Source organism: Battus philenor, unplaced genomic scaffold (assembly GCF_028537555.1).
Source record: "Battus philenor isolate CCGP_79_NKW_IND1 unplaced genomic scaffold, ilBatPhil1.0.hap1 SCAF_2, whole genome shotgun sequence".
Taxonomy (NCBI): Eukaryota; Metazoa; Arthropoda; class Insecta; order Lepidoptera; family Papilionidae; genus Battus; species Battus philenor.
In genome coordinates this window covers 6,155,175-6,178,169 of record NW_027181682.1, presented here as the reverse complement: position 1 = coordinate 6,178,169, position 22,995 = coordinate 6,155,175, and the positions used below count along the sequence as shown (strand labels likewise).

The window sequence follows — 22,995 nt, the reverse complement described above, 5'->3', positions numbered from 1 at the left end:
GGAATTGTTTCCCAAAATGAAACAATTAATTGTGCAACGGCTATTCCGCCTTACATGGATAATACGTTCGTTTATGGCCTCCTAACGCGGCTGCATGGCGTCCTTTATTGGACCGACTCTAGGAATTTGTGTTCATTGGCGCTCGTATCCAAAATTTAATTGGGAATATATAAGAACGTCGCTTTGTTGTTTCTCGTCGCGAAAGGATTTTGCAGCTGGTCGCAACCGTATCGTCCGATGTTAAACTTTTCTAAATTTTGTTTCAATGAATGGAAGCACTGTGAAACTTTGAATATCTCCTCTGCGCAGCTCCGACGGAAACGTTTACTTCGTAGAAGGGGAATTTAAAATTTTCATGGCCGAGCCATAGAGCATGTAATGCGGTTATATCGCGTGAAAATTCAACGGAACACGCGAAACATGTGGCGCATTCGGCTCGAAGACGCCTCGTAAACCGCCTTTACGCCTCTCCGCGAGAGCCTCTCAAAACTTTTCATATTCCCCGACCGTAAAGCGAGCCAAAAATACGAGCGACCAAAAACATTGTAAATGCTTGCAGGTTATCGACGCAGACCCGCCGTTACCGTCGGAATTAGTTTTAAAACATAGTTTTAACTGTGCTTGTTGCACTCGAAATTACCTGTTTTTCCACTTTACCGTGCGCCCGGCGAAACGACCTCGGCAATGCCGCGCTGTAAAAATAAACCGGGCTAATTTAGTCCAGGCGCAATAGAACTTATCAATTAACTTGATTCACTGGCTATTATTTCGAAAGCAATATTCGCTTTGCAATGGGTAATTATTTATTATTACTTTATTCGTAAACAATAAACCAAAGGAATTAGTTGTTTGTTTTTAATTTATTCTTCCGAATAGGTTTTACTAAGCACCGCCGAAAAGCTTACACATTAATATAATGTATATTAAAATATGTACATAGTATTATTTCCAATTTTTCCGGTATACAACTGACAGTTTTGGAATGGTGACTCTATCGAGAAGACCCTTTCAAGAAACTCGATAATTACTATTCTTTTTAACGCTACTTTTACAATATTTTCCTGATATTGATCTTCTATCTCAATTTATGTAAGCCAAATGAAATATACGGATTGTTTATATATTGCAACATCATTTAAAAAGAATTAAATAGAGAACTGGTTTATAGTATCTCGCGTGGTTATGATGAATGAAAGTTCGCGCATCAAAAACCTTTTCCAATTAATTTATAACTACTTTGATTATGTATTCAAATAATTTTGTTTCGCCTTGCACGGAATTGTTAATATAAATATAAATCATTTAAAATGTTTGTAAGTAGTCCATAGCATATTTATTTTATTTCGCTGAAATGTATCTTTTATGCTGCGACGAAATTTTCCACGTAATCATTATTCGCGTTTTATGTTCAAAATAAATCGGCGCATCGTCATTAATTCTCATTTAAAATCCCCGTGTAATGTCATAATTATTTTTTGGGTTTTAGACTTGAGTACTGAAAAAAAAAAAAAAAAAAAAAAAATATATATATATATATATATATATATATATATATATGTGTGTGTATATGTGTATATATGTATGTATTTACTGAGCTAAACGACGTTTCAATCATTAACGAATTGCTTGAAATGACAATGATTGTAGTAGGAAGTAAATGTCCGATTGGGACGGGGCTCTGTCTTGTTTCCATGCCTAAAACACTGCACTTAGAACACGGTGCATTAGAACATATTCAATTTGCTACTTATCTACGAATGGATCCGAGTCATTACTTAGCCGTGCGAGAGGGATGAGAATGGGATGTAGTGAAAATTGCACAGGACGTAGTGCATTCATCGTCAGCGCCCGACGAATGCAAGACGAGTGCGTTTTAACACAATTGCTTGTTCCGCTCTAGACTTAAAGTTAGCTTACGGAATGTGTTATTGTTCCTATTTCAAACGACACCTAACGACCATAAGAGCGGTATTATTTCACACCTCTAAGAGTTTTTTACTCTACAATTCTTTCTTCAGATCTGTGAATACATACAAATAGCTTTAAATTAAAATAGCAAACGATTGTAACTTTGAAGAAACGATAATTGTTAAATGCTACTAATGCTATTAATGCACTAAATTCGATCCAAGCTTGTGGTATTTGCATGTATGTACTCTTTCGTTGCGTGTATTTAATTATTTATGAGATCAGTTAAAACAGAGCAGATGTTCTTTATAGAATAATGTTTTTCAATGATATATGATTATTATAATTGAAATTTGGATTGTTAATATTATACTATTATAATAATAGTATTTTACAAACTCAACATTTATTATGTAGTTAGTTTTTGATCCCAGTGGAATAATAAATATTTCAATTGTTCACGATATAAAACTGAAATTTATAACTTTCGTTACTCTCTGTATTTTCGTTTGTTACATAGTATAAATTATAATTAATTTATCCAGTGAGTAATTCAAATTTCTAAGTGATCGTAAAACCGTTCGCTTAATTATTTCGTAAAAGTTCTTAGGTCTTGGTACAAAAGTTTCCGGTATTTATCAAAAATAATATAATATATTATTTCTCATATAATTATGAAAATGTAATTTTTTAAAATGAATAATTATGTATTTTCAATTTCCTGCAATCCACAGACTTTTCCGAAAGATTTCTGTGAGCAATTATAATATATCCTATAATTGCCACGTTTGACAGGCGGGTTGGCGATTGTAGACGGTATTATAATATAGAAGACGCTCCTACACCTACTGGGATCTTATCTGTGAGCAGTGATTCAATACTATATAATTAATGCACAAAGTGTGAGAGATTGTATCCCGGGAATCGAACCCGCGACCTTCGATCGCAAGTCTCAGTCCTGTAACGCTGTGTAAAATATATTAATTAATAATTCTGTAACAAATAACTTCTAGCTGCACAAAGTCTGCAAGGACAGAAAGTAAATAATAGTTAATTTTTTATGTAATAATCGAGTTACTGTTGCTTTATTTATTAATTCGGAAACTAAAATTTTGGATTTTTTTCAACACCATACATTAATTGACAGCTAATGAGATTTGCGTACCCTTAAAGCTTCTACACCAATCACTTTAAATATCCAGTGCCCAAAATACAAACTAATTTTACCATGGGTACGGAGGATTAATATTTTCTGACCACGGTTATGCCAATGCGGTCTGTACTAAATAAATTAATATATATATACTGTTTGAGAGGAACAAAACATACAGCGAATTCGTTTAAGTATCACGTTCAATATCACCTTTCAATATTTTATTAATATTTTAAGTTTGTTCCTTCTTTCCTATCCTAACAACTCTTCTAATTTTATAAAAGGTGACGTCTACACAGAATCGGCTCATCTAAGATCATGTCTTCGCAGTTGTACTTGCTGAAAACCTACGACAAGTAAATGATATTCGTAAAACCAAAGTTCTCCAACCAAAGTATCTCTTTGTTAGCATTTAAGTTTATAGTACACCGTAGCCGCATTTTGCTGTATGCTAAGTAGGAATAAAATTTAGTGTGTTTACGATGAGAAGGAATGAAAGAAATACGACAAAACATTAAATAAAATATATACATTTTAAAATGACTATAAATTCGCTGGCTTATATTTCGATGTTGAGTACAATATTCGCATTATAATATTGGAATAGGTACACCAAACTGTAATATTTTCCGTGAATCTGATAATGGCACTAGCGAGGCACTATTTATTATTCAGGCAACATTATGCATGAAAAGATGCTTTCAGTACTAGGACATGTTTTCGCAAATAGCTAATTTCAGCAACAGAAAAGGTCCGCGATCGGGGCGGTCGCAGCCCTCAATCACAGGAAGTGCGCCATCTCATCGCGGAAGTGGTTTCTAGCGCCGTCCCTCTCGCACGTTGTCCCGCTCGCTCGTTTTGTAAACTTGCAACGTTAATGGACGCTTTCGTCTACATGATATGCGATTGAGTGCATTTGGCTAAGTGGAAAAAAAACTGGATTAATGACATTGAATACTTTTAACTGGATATAAATGTTTGTTGGATATCGCTATAGAAGCCTGTCTGGCTGTCACGCTTAATGCGTTTGAAGCTTTATCAAAGATTGAATCGGAGAAATAGAATACACAATTCTTTTCTCCAGCTGCTATGTATATTTCGTTATACTTGATAGTGGTATGTTCATGATTTTTTTTAAATACCATGGCTGTTTAATTATATTCTATAAAAACTAGGACAAACACTTTAAACTTGATTCATACTCCACTTAATACAATTTTAAATAATTCAAGAAAAATTCAATGGAAAGTAAATCAATCATTTGAGTGGGGGTGCGCTGTTGTTGGAGCGGGACTATTAATCATTCGGTGTAGTGGCTGACCCACTGCCCAGATTTCACTCGGCATTCGGTTAAGCTGGCATCTTTCATAATCTTCAATCGCTATGATGTGTCATTAAAATAAAAGATCTTACGCGTAGTACTAACACCAATAACATTGTTACAGTTAACTTAATCTTTTACTCAGTCAATAGCTCTATTCCGTGCATCGATTGTAGTTTACTGAATGTAAGTTTTTAATGAATTTTCGTAATTTTATAAGTAACTAAAAAATTCTCAAGCAACTATCTCTTGAGAGTTGACTCGACTCTCGGATATTTATTACAAACAATGCTAAAGAATTTTGGACATATTGCCAGGAAGAAGACAATTTAGATAAACTGATGATCATCGGTATAATAGCGATCCAATATGGTGGTGAAATCAGTTCCGCATAACACTTGACATCACTATACGAGATGTACGAGGTATTATCAAAAAATACGGTGATTCATTTTATTGCGAACCACGTATCAAGTTTATATCAAATTTAAATCCTATCCTCTCAATCTCCTTTAAAGTTCTCTCCTTGTCCAGAGATGCACTGATCCCAATGTTGATACCACGATTGGAAGCACTTCTGAGTTGATTCTTACGGAAGGGCCTACTGCTGTTCTGTCGTAGCTCTTTCAATGTCGGAAATTTTATTAAAACAGTTTCTTTTCAGCACGGTTTTTATTTTTAGTAAGAGCCAGAAATCGAGAGAAAAAGAGTAAGGGTGTGGACAGACAGTCATATTTGTCAAAATATAGCTATTCAATAGCGATAAGTGAAGCACGGTACTTTATCGTAATGGACGTGGAACCCGCTGTCCCATTTTCCGGTTCTTTTTCTTCGTACATCATTTCGTAAACGTTGTAGTAATCCCTTGTAATATTCAAGGATTACAATCACCTTTGGAACCAAGCTCTGATCACACTATGCCCTCACTCTCAACGAAAACAATAAGCATGACCGTAATGTTTGTTTTAACTGACGGGTCCTTTTAGGGCGAGGAAAAACACTTTTCCATTGAACTCTGCAACTCCTTTTTTGTTTTAGGGTCGTAGCTATATACCTATCGAAACATGAAGTCCAGGTCTGCTTAATTCCAAGCAAACTGACACACGATTATCTAATAGATTCAAGGGTTACCTCGCGGAATTCCATCCTAACTAAGAAAGCGACTAATATACGGTCAGTGCCAAACACCGAGTCCACTCGTTGGAGGGGTTAGTCCCTTTCTTAATTGACACACGATTTTCCTTCCTTTTGTCACTTAAATATCAGGGAATTAATTTCGCAATGACTCGTCTAATTTACAAATCATCAAATAAAATACTTTGCACACATCTATACGCATGTTTAGTTCCTCCGTAAACTCTCGAATTGTCAATTTCCAGTTTGATCGAACCATTTTTGCAACTGTTTGCGTTTTCGTCGTCATTAGAGGTCGAAGGACGTCCTGACCTTTGCTCAACCTTAACCAATTGATTTCCGCTTTTGAATCGCTCATAACACTTATAAACAGACTTCAAAATCACCACATTATCAACATATACTAATTTTAATATCATGAGCTTGTTTGGCAATTTTTTACAAATTTTTACAAATTACTACAAATTTAATGTGTTGTTTTAAATCCATGATATGTGATAAATACAGCGAATATTTCCTCACTTTTATAGCTGATAGGCTAGTTGCAACTTGATTAAATTTATTGCAGACCATCTCAATGAACCAGATTATCGAACATATTTTTATCGGGTATCGTGTGTACAACGCTATACAGGTCGCCAACGATAAAGATTGATTCATCAACAATTATTAGTTTCAGAAATAATAAATAACGTAATGATTATTTAGTTAAAAGAGACGTTTTCAAAATTCGATTTACTAAATAGAAAATTTACTTATTGTTTATTACATGTCTCTGCAAACTTTGTACTGCCAGAAGCTATAGGCCTGATGTATAAAATATATTATAATAAATATAAAAGCTCTAATAAAGTATTTTTCCTAACATATAAAGTATATATTCACTACTTTAAAGATTTTACATCTTTAATCAATTACCCTGTGTACTCGTCTCTCCAGTATTAAATTAAAGAAAAGAATTCAGCAGATTAGACATAAATGTAAAAAAGTATCTGTTCAAGTAAAACATGACGTGTCAAAATTATTAAGTCCAATTTTAATATAATATATGGTAGAATACAGATGTACCACTCCAAGTCGATAACAAAATGTAACCATCTCTAAAACCTCTATGTTATATAGTGTGCAGTGAACTGATGAGAGCTTACGGCGGATCCAAAGCAAATCGACTTAAGGAGTGTGGTTCTATTCCGCAGGTGCGCTGGACTTATCTTTGTGCTATGCATAATCAAAACTATATGAAGTTTCTAAACTACTGTTATATCCAATATAATAATAAATGTCTATATGGTTTTAACGCCTAACATTAAAATTATGTAAAATATTCTTTAAAGTACATGATATGTAATAGTTGTAATATTAGTCGCTAATACTAAGACATTTTAAGTATTTTTCATTAAATATATTTTACTATTCATAGTAACAACTAAAGAACAAGAGGTTTACTTTGTCCAAAACATCAGCTGTGTGTTAATATGTCCACACCTGAAATTGTGTCATTTTCAATTATTTACAACTCGAAGAAATTAAAATATGCACTTTTATTGATTTCACGTAATTAATAGATATCTTCAAATTTAACTTAACCTAAAATATATTTATATAAATATCTCAAATCCCAAAGAGTATTAATAACTTTTTTATATTTTTCTTTAATTATATTAGGTTAGGTTAGGTTTGTACCTTCACAGTGTTTAATAATTACGACGTAATGGCTGCAATTTAAAGGTAAATTGCAAAACACGTTAGACAATAACAGTCAACGACAAGATAAAAAATATCTCTCTTTTGTTTTATGGGCGTAGAACGCATTTATAGTATAAAAGGAATATGATAAAAGTTTAATAACCATAGCCATCATTAATTAGCCTTGGTTTGTACAATTGCCTCCTTTTTAAATTATTATAGAGATTCATATTCTTCTAGCATATTAGTATAAACAAGTCTCAAATAGAGGGTACCATTCTTTATAAATCTACGTAATTAAATTATTTTATAATTCAGTTGTAAAAAGGAATTAAAAATTTAAACTTCCATTACGACTTTTCTTTAAGTACGTTAGGGTTGTCTCTTTACAGTTTTTAATATTTTTCATGGTTTAAAACCTCTGTAACGTAAAACAAATGAATGTAATTATAAACCCGAGATCTAATACCGTATCTACATAATAAAATATCCCTAAAAATCAGAAATCTTCACATCTTCAACAGATCTGATCATCGATTGACCATAATAAACAATGACTAACAATACACTCTTATTTTTATCTGGTATTTTTTTGTTTATTGTTATCTACAATTACAAGATCTAGTTTATGTTTGCTAGCTCTTCTATTTGTAAATTGTGTTACTAGCCGTCAGCATGCTTTTCCCTAAAAAGCGAAATAATAAATTATATATTAAAAATTAGTAGATAAACATTAAAAAAATAAAGTCGAGTTAAATAGGTTAAATTACAGTTAAATTCTTTCTTCGATTCGTTACGATAACCGACAGCGTATATAGTGGGCATATAATGCAAAGGATAGGTCTCCCCAAAGATCACTTGTCTTGCGCTGAAATAAAATCTAAATTCGATATACCATTATTGAACATACACATTTTGCATCGTCAATTATTTTAACATCATACTAAGCTGCTACCGGCTTGGAATGTTTGGCCAAAATCTTAGCAGTTGCTCTTATTAAATGGAATATGACAATGTTCAATCAACTGTGGTTCTACACATTTACGTCAACTAAAAATAATATATCTTATACAAATATATTTATTTTCACAAATAGTTTTAGGTTTAAAATTGGGAAAAATAATGTAAAAGAAATCTTATGGAACTTTATTAACATTACACTAAATTAAACGATAATAAATAAGCATATTATTGATGAATAAAGCTTGTTATTAAATTATTTGTTTTAAACTATGCAAATATCTATGCATATATATATAATTTAATGTACTTTAAATCGATATATTTACTTTTCGAAAGTTCTTGGCAAAACCTTTTAAAGAAGAAATAATGGTTTAATTATTTCAGTAACTAATTTTTGACTACCATACTCGTGAGTGTTGTTATAATAAAAAAATTGCACATAGAGGGTAGAGTAACGTGTGCACTGATAAGGGCGCACGATTAAAATGAATCACAACGCTGCTGCTAATTGGGCTGGTCGGTGGCTCATCCAATTAGCTGCGACTTAGAAACCCTTTGCCCGCGGGCTCGGGGCTCGGTAATCTGCCCGGCCCCGAGCCACACCGCCACTCGAGCTACGCCCGGTCTACCATTCGCTTCACTAAATGAAGACACATCGCCTTCGACTATTTCATTCAATCCAACATTTGATATACATTATTATATCATACTGTTTTACATCTAACGCCTTTAGTTTAATCTTGCCTATCAAGAAAATTCACATGCATAGAGTTTAAAGACTATGTACAGATAATGAAGTTCAATATTAACACACACATAAATAAACGTGAACTTATAACTCAATGGCTGACAAACGAGAATGATTACACCTATAAAGCGATCACTCTGAAATATGCAACATTTTTTTTCTTTCGCTACGTGACTCAAATTTTCTTTAACCCTTTCAGAACCATAAGGTTACGGTACCTTATTTAATCAATTTAGCTAGATTTAATGAATTAATAGGCATCCTAAAAACATAATTTATACTAAAAATTCAAAAAAGTTTTACATTTTTTTTGGAAATTTATGGGACAAATATGTCCCTATGGTCGCTAAGGGTTACTTTCTACTTAAACTCTAAATTTTGGTTTACTTATAAGTAAGTCTGTTTTGTTGTAAATAATGTACATTTGTTACTTAGTGTACTTTTTTTTACTTGTTTATGAATAATATAAATATAATAGGGCAAGTTATTTGTGGTACTCGGCGAAACAATTCCTGTTGTTAGATGATTGGTTAATGATTAGATGGATTGTTTTTTGAGACGTTGAAGGTTCAGGTGATTCTTGCCGTTGAAGAATCGTCGTTTCTTCAACCTCGACATCAAATACCCCTTGGTCATCATCCTGTACTAGAAGTCTTTGGTCTTCGTCATCAAGCACTAAGTCATCTTCCTCATCGCTATTGTCACCCACAAAAAATTGAAGAATTTTATTTTTTCAAGGTCAAAAACTCCACGTCCCTTACGAAACATATTCTGAGAAAAATATGAATAAGAAAATGATAGTATTTTGGTATATCACCAGGCCAAAAGTTAAGAAATTCCGTATAAAAAGTATCCCTTTACGCCGACAGGGACATCCGAGTCCCATAATCTTTATAATGATTTATCACAGAATACAACATAAATACATTACTACTGAATATTTAGAATAACAATTTACTTAACAGGTAATGATAATTTGACACTGTTAAAACTTGAAAAGCACTTTTACAATATCAATTATTTATTCCAAACAGCAGATCATTCGCGCCAAAAGAACTCTAACGTTTCGATGACGATAAACAATAAACGGTGTTAGTTATCCTATATTGCCAGTAAAAAATAATAAAAAGGTACTTTCCGAAATATTAAAACAATGAAATAATTTACAATAGTTACGTAAATATTTAATTAATCCATCATTTTTGCTTGGGACACCGGCGTCCCCGTGGTCGTGAAAGGGTTAAATAGCTGATTTTAAGAAGTAAAAAATTTTGAGTTTTTTCAAGTTTGATAACTGGCAAATAGTTGTAAATGTTTAATGTTAAGAAAGCGTCGGAATTTTGCGACTTATTTTTATATATTGAATTTATTACTTTTGTATCTTAAGAGACGAAGACATTTCGCTTTAAAACGTTAAGAATGAACTTGAACATAAATTGAGGTAATCAAAAATGAAGAAGAGAGATATTTCAAAAACGTTTTACCGGCTTCTTTGATATCTTGATAAAACGTCCCATTCGAAATCGCACTCGTTCTTATTGCATTAGATATCAAAATGTAAAATATATATGAGAACTTGACTTAGACGGTGCTGTATAAATTTGTAAGCAATCGGTAATAAAATGTATTCCGTCGTTTTGTAAAGTTGTAGTACTCGTTGCATTGGCTATATCTGTCTGAAATATAACATTTTTACAGATTTAAAACTACTATTTTAAACTACTACCACTGCAACGAGTACTGATACATCTACTAATTTCATAAGATATAAGTTTAATAACACTGTAACAAAAATATGTAACTAAAGGATGTATATTCTATTCAAGGATTACAATACACATGAATTTTATTTGGAGGTACTTTCTCGATTCGTAAAATTCCCGTTGTTTAGAAAAGACGCGATAACGAGTCGCTCGAGACTTCGCGACGTCATTAATGACTCCTAAGTCGGTGTACCCGGGTTCGCTTGCACAATCCTTGTTATATCTTTATTACAAAGGAGTGCCTCATTAATTTGGCAGCCCCTCAGGGTTGAGAGAGTCGCGAACCCTTGACCTCGTTCGCAAGAGCCCACGACACCGAAACGTTCCGAGTTGAATCGGCAACACACCTTGCGATACATAATTAACGATCCTCATTACTGCGTAACAAATATTGCGACACTTTCGTCTCGAGCTCATCACAAGTGTCGCCTTCGACTCGCACTCCCTGCACGCCGAACAATCGTTCTCGCAAACGAAAGAGACGTTAAAGTCAAACTTAGATCATTCTAGTAGCGCACATAATTCCTTGACTCATTGCTCCAACTAGACAGTTTCTATTATCCTTAATAGTGGCCGTAAGAGTTTTAAAATGGCTCGAATAGCGAAACTTGTCCCGTTCAGGATGTGTTTCCGGGGGCTCGCGGAGAGCGGTGCTTGTGAAACTTCGATATTGAACGTCGCGTTTTATTGGACAAAATCTATAATCAGAAAGCGCAGTCGGCGCGAAAGAGACGAGTGCGAAGTGGATAATCGGGACGCCGAGGCGTGCGATCGCGTGGAGACGCGATAGTTAATTTGGAGAAAGGTGCGCATGTGGAGGGGCTAATGAACAGCCCGGCGCACGCCGTGTCCGCGGACTCGTGCATTTTTAATGGCTCACGGTAGCACACTCACTATTAATATTTACCGAACACGTCAAGAGGGTGCACTTTACCTTTTAGTTAACTAGCGTCCGGCCGTTCATTAAATTTTCACGCGCGTCAGTTTCGGGCGAATTTTCCGCGGCGGTGACCGGCCGGAGCGGCCGATAACGAGCGCGGACCGGCTCGTTACTTCCCCCCGCCGCCCCTCCCCCGCCTCTGACCCTGTGTGCCCCGCAAGCCCCGTATAACCCGTACGCCCCGTGCGCCAAACCGACCAAATTTTATTAATAATAAACTGTAACTGAAGCGGTCGCTTTGAAGTAAGAGAGCAACTCGATCGCTCGTTATCGTGAATTATGTAAAATCCTTTGATGCAGAGACCTTTTCCTTGAACGTCAAACGTAAATATACGATTCTGAATAGCAATAGCAGCAACAAGAAAACGCAACACCCTGTACACATAGGTGAATTTAAAAAACTTTTTTCGTGTTTCAACAACCCGAGCAAGAATAATCTTATAGTTGCATTTATAGAAATAATGTGCAACGTACTCTTGGTAGAGCAGAGAACACGCCACTTCTCTTTAATTGAATCATAAATTGTGGACCACTGGGTTAAATTTCTTAATTCTCTTGTAAGTATTTACAACGGCGTACTGTTCTATAATGAAACACGTGTACTTGTACAATTTTTTACTACCTTTTGGGCTGGGGGATCTCTTAGTAAAAGGTTTATACTAATAATGAATTACAAAAAATTAAATTATCAAATTATTTTTGATTAAAGGCTTATAAACGTAAGATTTGAGGATTTGAGGATTTTAATGCGATATATGATAATACTCGCACATATTTTCACAAAAGCCCTTGAACGACTGCTTTATAAATTCAAACGTTAGGATACGTTCCCATACAAACATAATTTAGCCACTAATTTGTTTTTTTTTTTTTTGATTTCAAAAGATTTTTAATGCTCATCTGGAGTGATAAAAACACTAACAAACATGCCATGAATGTAAAGACTGACGAAGAGCAATTAACACACACCTATCCATTGAAGTTATTGTAAAAAGGTAATTCTTAATTTTATAACATAGTCTACAGTCAATAACAAATTACTAGATGTACAAATATGAAATGTCACATTTTTAGAAAAAAAAATTAGACCTTAATGACGATTTATGTTTTAAATTTAAAACAAATATACAGATGTAATGAAATATATATATTTAATAGTTTTTAGTGTAATAATTGATTTTTAATATTTAATAAGATTATCAAAAATTAATAATCTCCTGTATCAAATTTCACGAATATTTACTAATAATACCGTACAGGACAAAAATATGTAATTTGTAGGTTTTTATATATCTACTCCTAAATAGCTATACAATCGAAGTTAAATATTTATCAATACCATCATCATTTCAATCGTAGGATATTCACTACCGGACATAGGCCTTCCCCAAAGAATATAAATATATTATACAACATTTTCGAACAATAGTTTTTCAATAGTTTTTTGTTTAAAATTTTACTATTGTTTCTGTACATCGTATCATGGGGCAAGTCACAAGCTGGTCTATTTTGTTTCTCCCTTAGAAGGCTTTAATAGAGTCACGTGTGTCAAACTATCACTTAAAGGTAGACAAAGTTTGTCGAGTCGCGGTCTCCGCTGGTTGCGACAGTGCACCGCGTCCGGGGCGAGCGACGATCGCGTGCCCCGACGACATGAATAAGCAATGAGCGCGCGCGCACGCGAAGCGACAAACGGCCGGCGCGCACGCCACCGCCCGCCCGCCCTAATTTATCGCCGCCCGCCCCACACTATCACTTCTATCTTACCTTGCCGTATCTTGCTCTAATATATTTATTGCGCAGTTTTAAGACGGATCGTTTGTCTCCGTGATAATGCTATTCGATGCATCACCGCCAATGCACCATTATGTGCTAGAAAGAAGAGAGAAACTATCCGTACCTTTTTCTCCTTCTTGCATCGTATCTATTACTAGGGACAATCGTGACCCTTTTTTTAAAGTTTGTAGCACAATGTCACGGCACCTGTGTCGGTTTACAGCGGTGTATATTGCTTCGGCTACTGTGGTATCGAACGTGATTCGAACCTGATCGGAAATTTCTCTAGTCTCTATAAAATTTATAACTCCTTCGTACGAAACTTTACACTTGCTTAAATTAGTACTCCTTTCGAATATTGCCATGTCTTGCTCCTATATATTTTCTGCGCGTTTTGAAGACGGACTGTTGGTCTCCGTGATAATACTGTTAGATGCAGCACCACTAATGTACCATTGTATGCAAGTGCATTATCTTCTTACTTTCCCCCATTCTCTTTCTCTCACCACTGAGAACCGTGACCATTTTTGTAAACTTTGTCGCGCACTGTTATGCCATCTGTGCCGATCTTCGGTGGTATGTTTTACTGCTACTATCGAGCCCAGTTCAGACTTTTTTCTAGGCTTCATTATATTAGTAACTCCTGGTTAGGAAACTTACTAACTTTTAGAATCCAAAATACTTTTAGGGATTATAAAGTACGGGAATCAATTGCTCTGATTAACGTATTAAGGATATTTATTTATTAATACATTTTATTTAGATCCATCGAATATAGTGAGTAAAATATTATATCTGAACTTAAAATAAAACCAATAACTATGAGTACCATGATTATATATACATATACATACATATAGAAGTGAATAACGAAATTTATTAAAATTAAGAATTAATATGTACATATCATTATAATAACAATGTCGAATATAAAATTTAAAGATACTTAAATTGAAAATTAAATATCGTCGTTCGTCGACATCGTTTCGGCCCATAGACGCTCACTGCAAGGCCTCCCCCAAAGACATCTATGAAGGGATATTCTATATTTGTCAAGCTTGGCAGAAGGGTTGGGGATCGCAGTATGGTATTATGGTACGCAGAGAACCCTGCTATCTATTTTCTAAAACTTTGCTTGTAAACAATGGCAATCACAAATAATTTATGCACAGTGTGAATTATATAACGTTATATTCTGGGAATCGAACCCTCGACTTTACTATCGCAAGTCTCTATCCACCACTGCCGGGCTACCACTGCACTCATAATAAATAAATGAATTATACATTCATTTACTGATTATTTTAACATATAAAATTTTTACTACACAACTATCACATAGACTTAGCTAATAAGGAAAAATAGAGTGGACTGTCAACAATCGATTCTAGGTATTGATAAAGAATGGATGTCCATAATAAAAGTCTTCGCTACTGCATAGTTATTTTAATACTTCATAATTGTATTATTATTAGCAAATTCATGCTTACGATTTGCGATCGTGTAATTTAAGTACATTAGTTAATCAATTAGCAGAGAGACATGCATAATCAATTAGCGAAATAACCACAAGATGGTTGCAGAGGAGCTCTCGTGGACGTGGCGATATCGGCGCCCGATGTTTGCGGAGCTCTTCACGCGGCTACGCCTAAAACTATTAAATTATTTAGGACTAGTGTAGCATTGTGTCGCGAAAGTCGGTCCGCCGCCGGCCCCGTGCAAACAGTTGCTGTTGTTTCAATAGAAACCCTACGAAGCCGCTGGAGATTGAAATCGTTACGATAAAGGTGCTTACACACTTACACAGATGTCAATAAACCTTTCAATACAAACATTTATTTATTTAAAAAAGTACACTAGAAACAGATGCATTATTTCGGTACAATTAAGCTTTATAACAATTAAAACCTTTTTGACAAACCTGGTCATTTAAAGTGTGTTAAACAGCAAATAAATAATAAAAGTAAGGTAAAGTAACTAAAATCTCCTAACTATACATAAACACATGGGGTATAACAAAACAAAATAATTGTCAATTAACTTTATCTGGCAAATGCTTCTTTCCGGAACTTGCATAGTGGCTTAACACGTTAACTGCGTCAATAATTTTTAAGAAGTTACAACTTTGGAGACCTTAAACACCTCTAAATTAATCTTTCCAATCTGTAGTCTCTCATTTTTTTTATTCCACATCTGAGTCAACTTTAAATGGGAATGCAAAAGTGGTTGTCTGAAACAAATTGCGTATTGCGATAAGACTGCCCTTTGTGCTTATTATTTTTTGTCTATTATATGTAATTTCTTATCATGTCCTGTTAACGTACAATAAAGAGTAAATAAAAAAACAACAAAAATTGTACATGTACGTATTTAGCACACTAACATTTCTAAAATACAATAATGTTAGTAAGCAAATAATGTAATGTACATTATTTTATATTGTACTGCTAAAATTTAACAACACAGTTATGCGTGAACATTTCTAAAATGGTCATGAAAATGTAACACTACGTTTAAATATTTAATTCTCTAAATACGCCATTACGCCAGGTAACGTAAACTTCACATGGCGATAAATGCTTTAAATTTATTACTTAACATTCATTACATTCACCTATTTAAAAATAACTAATTGTCATCATTTATTATGCACGAAATATTATTGAACGTGGTTTTTATGTAATAAAAAATAATGGGTACATTATTGTACCTTCTGAGTACTCTAAGAATACTTGATAAATACTTTATGGTACTTAAAGTACTTATGTACTATGTGAGCTTATTGTAAATATAAGAACAAAACTTTTTACAACCTCAATAAGTTACCAAAATGGTACGCGTCCATACAGTGAGTATAGAGCTTTACAATAGGGATGCGACGGGTATGTTTGATCAACTAGTTAATGGAATGCCGATGGACTATTGTGCGCACAGAGCGTTCACTATTCAATACTGATATTAAACTACGCGTGTAACTGTTTGTTTACATCGCTGGTTCTTGGTCTACAGCGATGTAGTAATCAAAAAAGTCAATGTATCTTGCGCATTATATTTTTGTGTGTCCATACCTGTGTACCTTTATGAATAAACTATAATTACCTTAAACTGTATATCAATTGAAAAAACATATTCCAGGCAAATATTTATCAAATGGGCCATCAAATACTAAAGGCCTACACGGCCCAGCGAATTGGTATCTTGAAGAGTCAGTAGGCTGAACACGTAACGCACAGAACTGCCCGCTGGCGCCTTAATAAGGTATGAAGTGATGAAGACCACAGACCGGCTAGCGCAGCGTAGAACGTCCACCTTCAAAGAGGACAGATGACCTCGTTAAGCATATCGGAAAACGCTGGGTATAGACTACTTCCAACCGGTTTTGTTGAAAAAATATGAAGGAGGTCTACGTCTGAAATGATGATAACGATGATAAATTAATCGAAAACTGTAATAAATCATTTTAAATTATATTATATTTAATTATCATACAATAGTGATTTTTTTTATTAACAGTATATTGAGATATCAACAATACGTAAGATTGGATTAAAAAAATTTTAGACACAAAATTTGCACCGTATTAAATTAGAGTAAAAATGCAAATGTAATAACAGCCATTATAAGGCTAATTTAAACAGAATCACTATTATACTTTACTAAAGTTGTTCTAACAAACATTTATACATAGTATAAATGATACAACGAGAAACACTATTGTATATCTAACGCGGGATCCTCCGTTTCATTAAATATGAAGGCACGGGAGATTTCATTGTAGTTGCCAAAACCACTAAACAGCAGTACAAGTTACAACAAAGCTGGTGCTCTGTAAATCACAACGCAAACGGGACACGGCGCGGATAAATCAACACAAAGTTACGCGGGCACAAGTGGATAATTTTCATTGTAATCGCGCGACCGTCCCGGCGTCCGCAGAGAGTACGTCCGACCGGCCAACTTTCAATAGCCCCCGTATTAGTTTGGAAGCTAATTGTTTCACGAGCGCCCGCGGCCGATACGTCCGTCGCCTCCACAAATATTATGCATGTTTAATTAACGCCATTCACGATTCATAATCCGACAGTGATACATTAGACAGTTCTCCGCCCGTAATTAGGTGCGCAATTATCGCGGCACGTTTGAATTCATTACCGTGCGTAGCGGGTACGCGTGATTTATAACGTGGCGATGTCTAACCGATCGTAATTAATATCACAGTACACCTGGGCCGCGCGACCCCGGCCGCCCTATCAATCACCCGACAACTATTTCCCGCTCGGTTTTTAACCCGCGATAATTAATCAACTGCGAGATACTCGTGTAGCCTCTATTATTGGCTAGCAGCGCTCGGGTCCGCGAGGGTTTAACGGAAACCCTGTATGGCTATTTAATTCACCTAGGCAGGTGGCTCGATGGCGAAACGATTGGCGAGCGCCTAATTATATTTTAATCGCAACACGAGCCCTGGGCCCCGAGGGGAAGGGGAGGAGTGCAGCGGGAGACGCGACTCCACTAATTCATTTGTACGCCGGGCTCCGTCCACACCGCCCCTGGCGATTGTTTGTTCTCATAGGAGAGTTTAGGTCTCCTAAAGCAATACCGCTTAAACATATTAACCACAACGTTTACGTAAAGGGTTTAATTATACACTATGCGCTGTAACGCAGTCGAACGGCGCCGAGTTAATTAAACCGTACATTGTTTTAAAGACGAACGCGAATTGGAGCTTTAAAATTATATAAGCTCGTACGTCTTTTTCATACAAGTGCACAATGCAAGCGCCGCCTTATTCGTTGTAGACGTTATATTACTTGCACTAACTTGCGCCGAGTTCATCAAGAGTAATAAATATTAAAGTTACAATATCATTGTTGGAACACTGTGTACCGCACAGCTGTTCCGGCGAACTATTGCCTATGTAGCTACGGACCTTTGTTCACTCTCAACCATGTCGTTACAATGACTGTGAATCGATTTTAAACAAATTAATCAAATTAGTCTTCAGCGCAAGGTTTAGCGACATTTAACACCGCTAAATAGGGTTTCGTGTGACACAATCTGTTACAAATTTATAACTACTGTATTTAATTACCTTTACAGTGTTAACTTAAGTTGTGTCCCTTTAAAATATTTCAAAGCATCCTTTTAATTATTAAAAAGTGTTAAGCACCTAACAAAACAAAAAGTTAATAGATAATAAACTGTTCAAAGTAAAGTTTTTACTTATACTTTTTTATCAAAATAATTTTAATTTTGGTCATTTCAGCCCATAAACGCCCTCTGCAAGGTATAAGCTTCCCCCGGAGACATATATAGGTATCTTGAGGTACATCATAATCGCCGCCCTTGCCTGGCGGATTGGCGATGGTAGTGTAATATTATGCTACGAAGATAACGCTGATGCCCATTCTCTGGAAATTTGTTTGAACAGTGGCAATCCTTTATATAATTAATGCACAAAGTGTGATTTACATAAGACTGTATCCCAGAAATCGAATCAGCAACCTACGATTGAAAGCTTCAGTTACTCAATTTTTTATTTAAATAAACAAAAATGGAATCACGGAGCATAAAAAATACTTCGATTTAACAATTTTCAACACACAATAGTTAATAAAAAATTTTGAATATTACTATCAACTAAATCTTTCTTGTTACAACTACTATGTCTCTACATACTTCTTACAATAACGAAGATAATAAGATATGACAGTTGTAGTTGCAAATAATATTTATAATAATATTAGTAATGACTTTTTATTCGATAATTTTAAATTACGTTTTGCAAATTGTTACTGTTTTCTTAAATTATTATTAATATATTACTAATTGAACAGTGGTATCCTGGTGATGGACTGAGACATGCGATCGTAAACGCGGATTCGATTCACGGATACGGTCCTGTACATTATTCACTCTGTGCACTAATTATGTAGCATGGCCATTGCTCACAAAACATGGTTTCTCGAAGATGGGCCGCAGCGTCCTCTGCGTACCGTACACTGCGATCGCCTACGCGCCTGCTAAGCATGGCTATTATGGTATATCCCTTATAGAAATCTATGTAGTAGTATGTAATTAGCGTCTATGAGTTGATAGGATTATTTATTATTTTATTATTAGTTGATTATTCTATTATGTTTCTATCTATACTTGAGATAAGCACTCAAGTTTGGTGCCTAAATTAAGACTGTCTTATTAATTATTCCCGTACTGGGAAGCTGATACAACGCATACTTTCTTCAAGGTTAGTTACAAGTAAAAAAAGAATTATTAATGGAAAAAGCATAAGAAAATACGCAATTTTTGACAACGATTGGCAGAGGTAAAGAGATTGACTCGGACGTGTGATACGATTTAGCAACGAACAAGCCGATACTCCTGTGCGAAGTCCGCATTAGCGAGAGAGCCTTGGCGGGGGCTCCGCGCATTGGCCATTAGCGTGATTACGGAGCCCCACTCGCGAATTCTTTAGGCCTCCCGTCTCATAATACTACATATTTCATTATTTATGTAAGCCCTGTTTTACTTCAATCTACTCTCTCGGAGATTACACAAGTAATATACGTAAAGCTTATCTTTAACGTAAGCGAATTGCTTCTGCGACTCAACGAAACTTACTTTATTGACTGCGGAGAAAGAAATTTGTAGAGTTATTCGCCTTATTTGTATAACAAATCAATTTCATTTCCTCTGGCTATAGCTATCGGAACAGTATAACGTGGAGAGAAACATTTTAGTTATGATACAACTTCAAATTATATATATCAACTCGCTTTATGACAGGCATCAATTTTCTTTTTTATGAGCAGTGGCTGTACTGCCACTTCAATGTTTTCGCTCTAATAACGGCTTATTTTTGTGAAAGAGAACGTTATCATTTTCACGATTTATTGTGAAGCTTCTCTAGAAAATCTTTCCAATACGATATACAGGGTTCTTGGTTATAATACAATATATAAAGCTATAAAGAGCTGGATGCTCATTTGTCAACTTTTACATCAATTTCCAATTACCCAGTAAATAAAGTGATCACTTTGAAATATGTTACTTTAATTAAATTTTGGGAATGCGTCGAGTTAATAACTTCTGGCAGTGCAGAGTATCCAGGGACAGATAGTAGTATAGTAAACAATAGTTAGTTTTATATATAATAATCCGAATTTCGAAAACACTTTTTTTACTTACTATAATATCATTACGATGTTTATTATATATGTAACCATTCTTTTCAGATAGCTACATTTATTGGCAGCAAATAATGCTGTACCTCCACTCGTTTAAAACTTTCGTTTAATAAAAAAATTTAAAATAATAATTACGGGGAAACTTGTTTCAGATGATGGCATGCTCGTACCTCAGCGCGGCGGGATCGAAACCGGAACCCTCCAGCGCCGGATGCTGGACTCCTCCTAACTACACCTGTCTGCCCGAACCAGACTCTATAACGAACCAAATGAGACCACCGTTCCCAAAGCCCCATACCACTACAAATCTAAGTCTTGCATGCCAGGAGCCAGCTCTCGACCTAACGACCAACTCGGCATCTCTCAAGCCCCGCCCCTCCTCCCCGAAGACCGAGGGGGACACAGAGTGACAGTGTTGTGCAACAGACAATAGAACTGAGTTCAGCTAAAGTGGGATTATTACTGGTCGCAGCGCCGCACTTGAAGTATAAAGGGCAAATAGTAATAATTCTCACGACGCCAGTGAGCTGTTGAGTTATATCTAGGTGCACAACCAACATGGTCGTTACATCCCTCATCATATCGTTTTAACGAATGCTGCACTGTAGAAACGATCGCGCACAAATCTCCAGCTAACAACCATGTTGGCGACTGTACTCACTACATATTTAATTTCGGTTGTGAAAATGGCAATTTATGTAAAACTTACTCGCTGCTATGTAAATTTCTATTCAATTCTGATACTTAGCGTTGTTCAGAATTAAATGTGTTAAACACAAATACGTGTTGATTTTATTATAAAAGTGATATTGTAGATGCGAGTAAATCATAACGGCATATCCTACTTAATAATGATTCCAGAATAAAAATATTTATCTAATCGTACATTATGAATTTTTCGTAAAATAATCATTGCAACTAAAAGCATTTTTAAAACAATATTTTTTCTACATTATAATTTAAATGAACTGGCAATGTAATAGACATCGAACAAATAATTTTTAAAGTATTATGGTTGTACGTTAAGGATGTTCAAGGAATCCTGAGAGTAATGTTTCAAACAAAGAATTAAATAGTTTTAAGCTCGGATAGGGTGCATTGGAATTTATTTATTGTGTTTAATGTTACGTTGTACTTTGTTACTCGCCGAATATCAAATGAAATGTGTGATTTCGTCAAATTTTCATTCTTGCCAATGATTGTCCCCACACTGATATGTATCGTTAACTTCACATGCACGTCTATGTGATTTGTAATCCTGCGTGTAAATAATATCTCGAATAAATTTGTTATTTCGTTTATAATGATAATGACGCGCTGTTACTTAAACTTCTAATGATAGCTACTTTATTATTAATCATTGAATCTGTAAATATTAGAATAACAAACCTAGACGTAAGTAGACCGATCTTGTACCTAAAAGTTTAGGCGCAAACTCCGTAGCAATAATTGTCGATGCCAACATTTTACGTCTAAACCCGTGTAACCACGGCCTATGTATATATATATTAACGATCAAGCTACATTTTACCATTAACTAAATTTGTTCGAATCAATTCTTAAATGTAAACAGTTAGTGTAAGTTATCATAAACGCTGACATTCCTTCTTGTTATTAATATTTACAAATAAAAACATATTGTCGATTTCCGCACGGTTATCAGTGACGTTTTATAAAAAAAATTCTAATTTTACAGACTAAATAGTAGCTAAATAATTTTATCCTTAATATTGATTATGTGCTTAAACAAATCATTCAAATAACTAATGTTAGCGTTTAGCGAATCTTGCCATCTATACATATGTTTATTTTACTCATTGTCAATTGCATAGCTTTGAGAGCTATATAACACCTGGAAATTTGAATTATTTCAAGAGGTCTCTCTGATATCTATCAACATACTGCGCTCTCAACGCTATGGCAATCTGTTTAGTAAAAATGACAGTTACGGTGTTACCAGTACTTACACAAAGACGGACATTGCAACTACCTAGCCTAAGAATTACGGCGACAGGAAGAGATATTAAATTTTGTAAATTACTGAATTGTTTTATTTTCCGAATGAAAGAAGAGCTTTCTGATCTGGTATACAAGTATACTTATTTACATAATATATAACTATACATCATCGGCCGATTCCTACTGGTCCTATTTGACTTCTATGGAGGAGACCTATGTCCAAAAGTGGACGTCTGTACTTGAATTAATCGTCGTTTCAATCTATGGACGCCTACTGCAAAGAATAGGTATCCCCCACAGGTATCTATGGGAGGGACGTGCCATATTCGCCATGCCTGGCCAAGTGTCTTGTGACGTATAAGCAGTGGCAATCCCATAAAATTAATGCACAAAGTGTAAAAAATATAAAACTATTCCGGGAATTGAAATAGCAACCTACAATCGCAAGTGTTAGTCC

The 22,995-nt window shown here is 35.0% G+C and overlaps 1 protein-coding gene across 1 annotated transcript in view; it reads left to right on the top strand.

Moving 5' to 3' along the window:
- The window catches only part of LOC137922069 (LIM domain transcription factor LMO4), a 125,325-nt gene extending 102,712 nt beyond the window's left edge, over positions 1-22,613 (top strand). The window contains exon 5 of the mRNA XM_068764920.1: positions 20,732-22,613. The gene's annotated coding sequence lies outside the window, so the exon portion shown is untranslated. The remainder of the gene's footprint in view (positions 1-20,731) is intronic.
- The last annotated feature ends 382 nt before the right edge of the window (positions 22,614-22,995 follow it).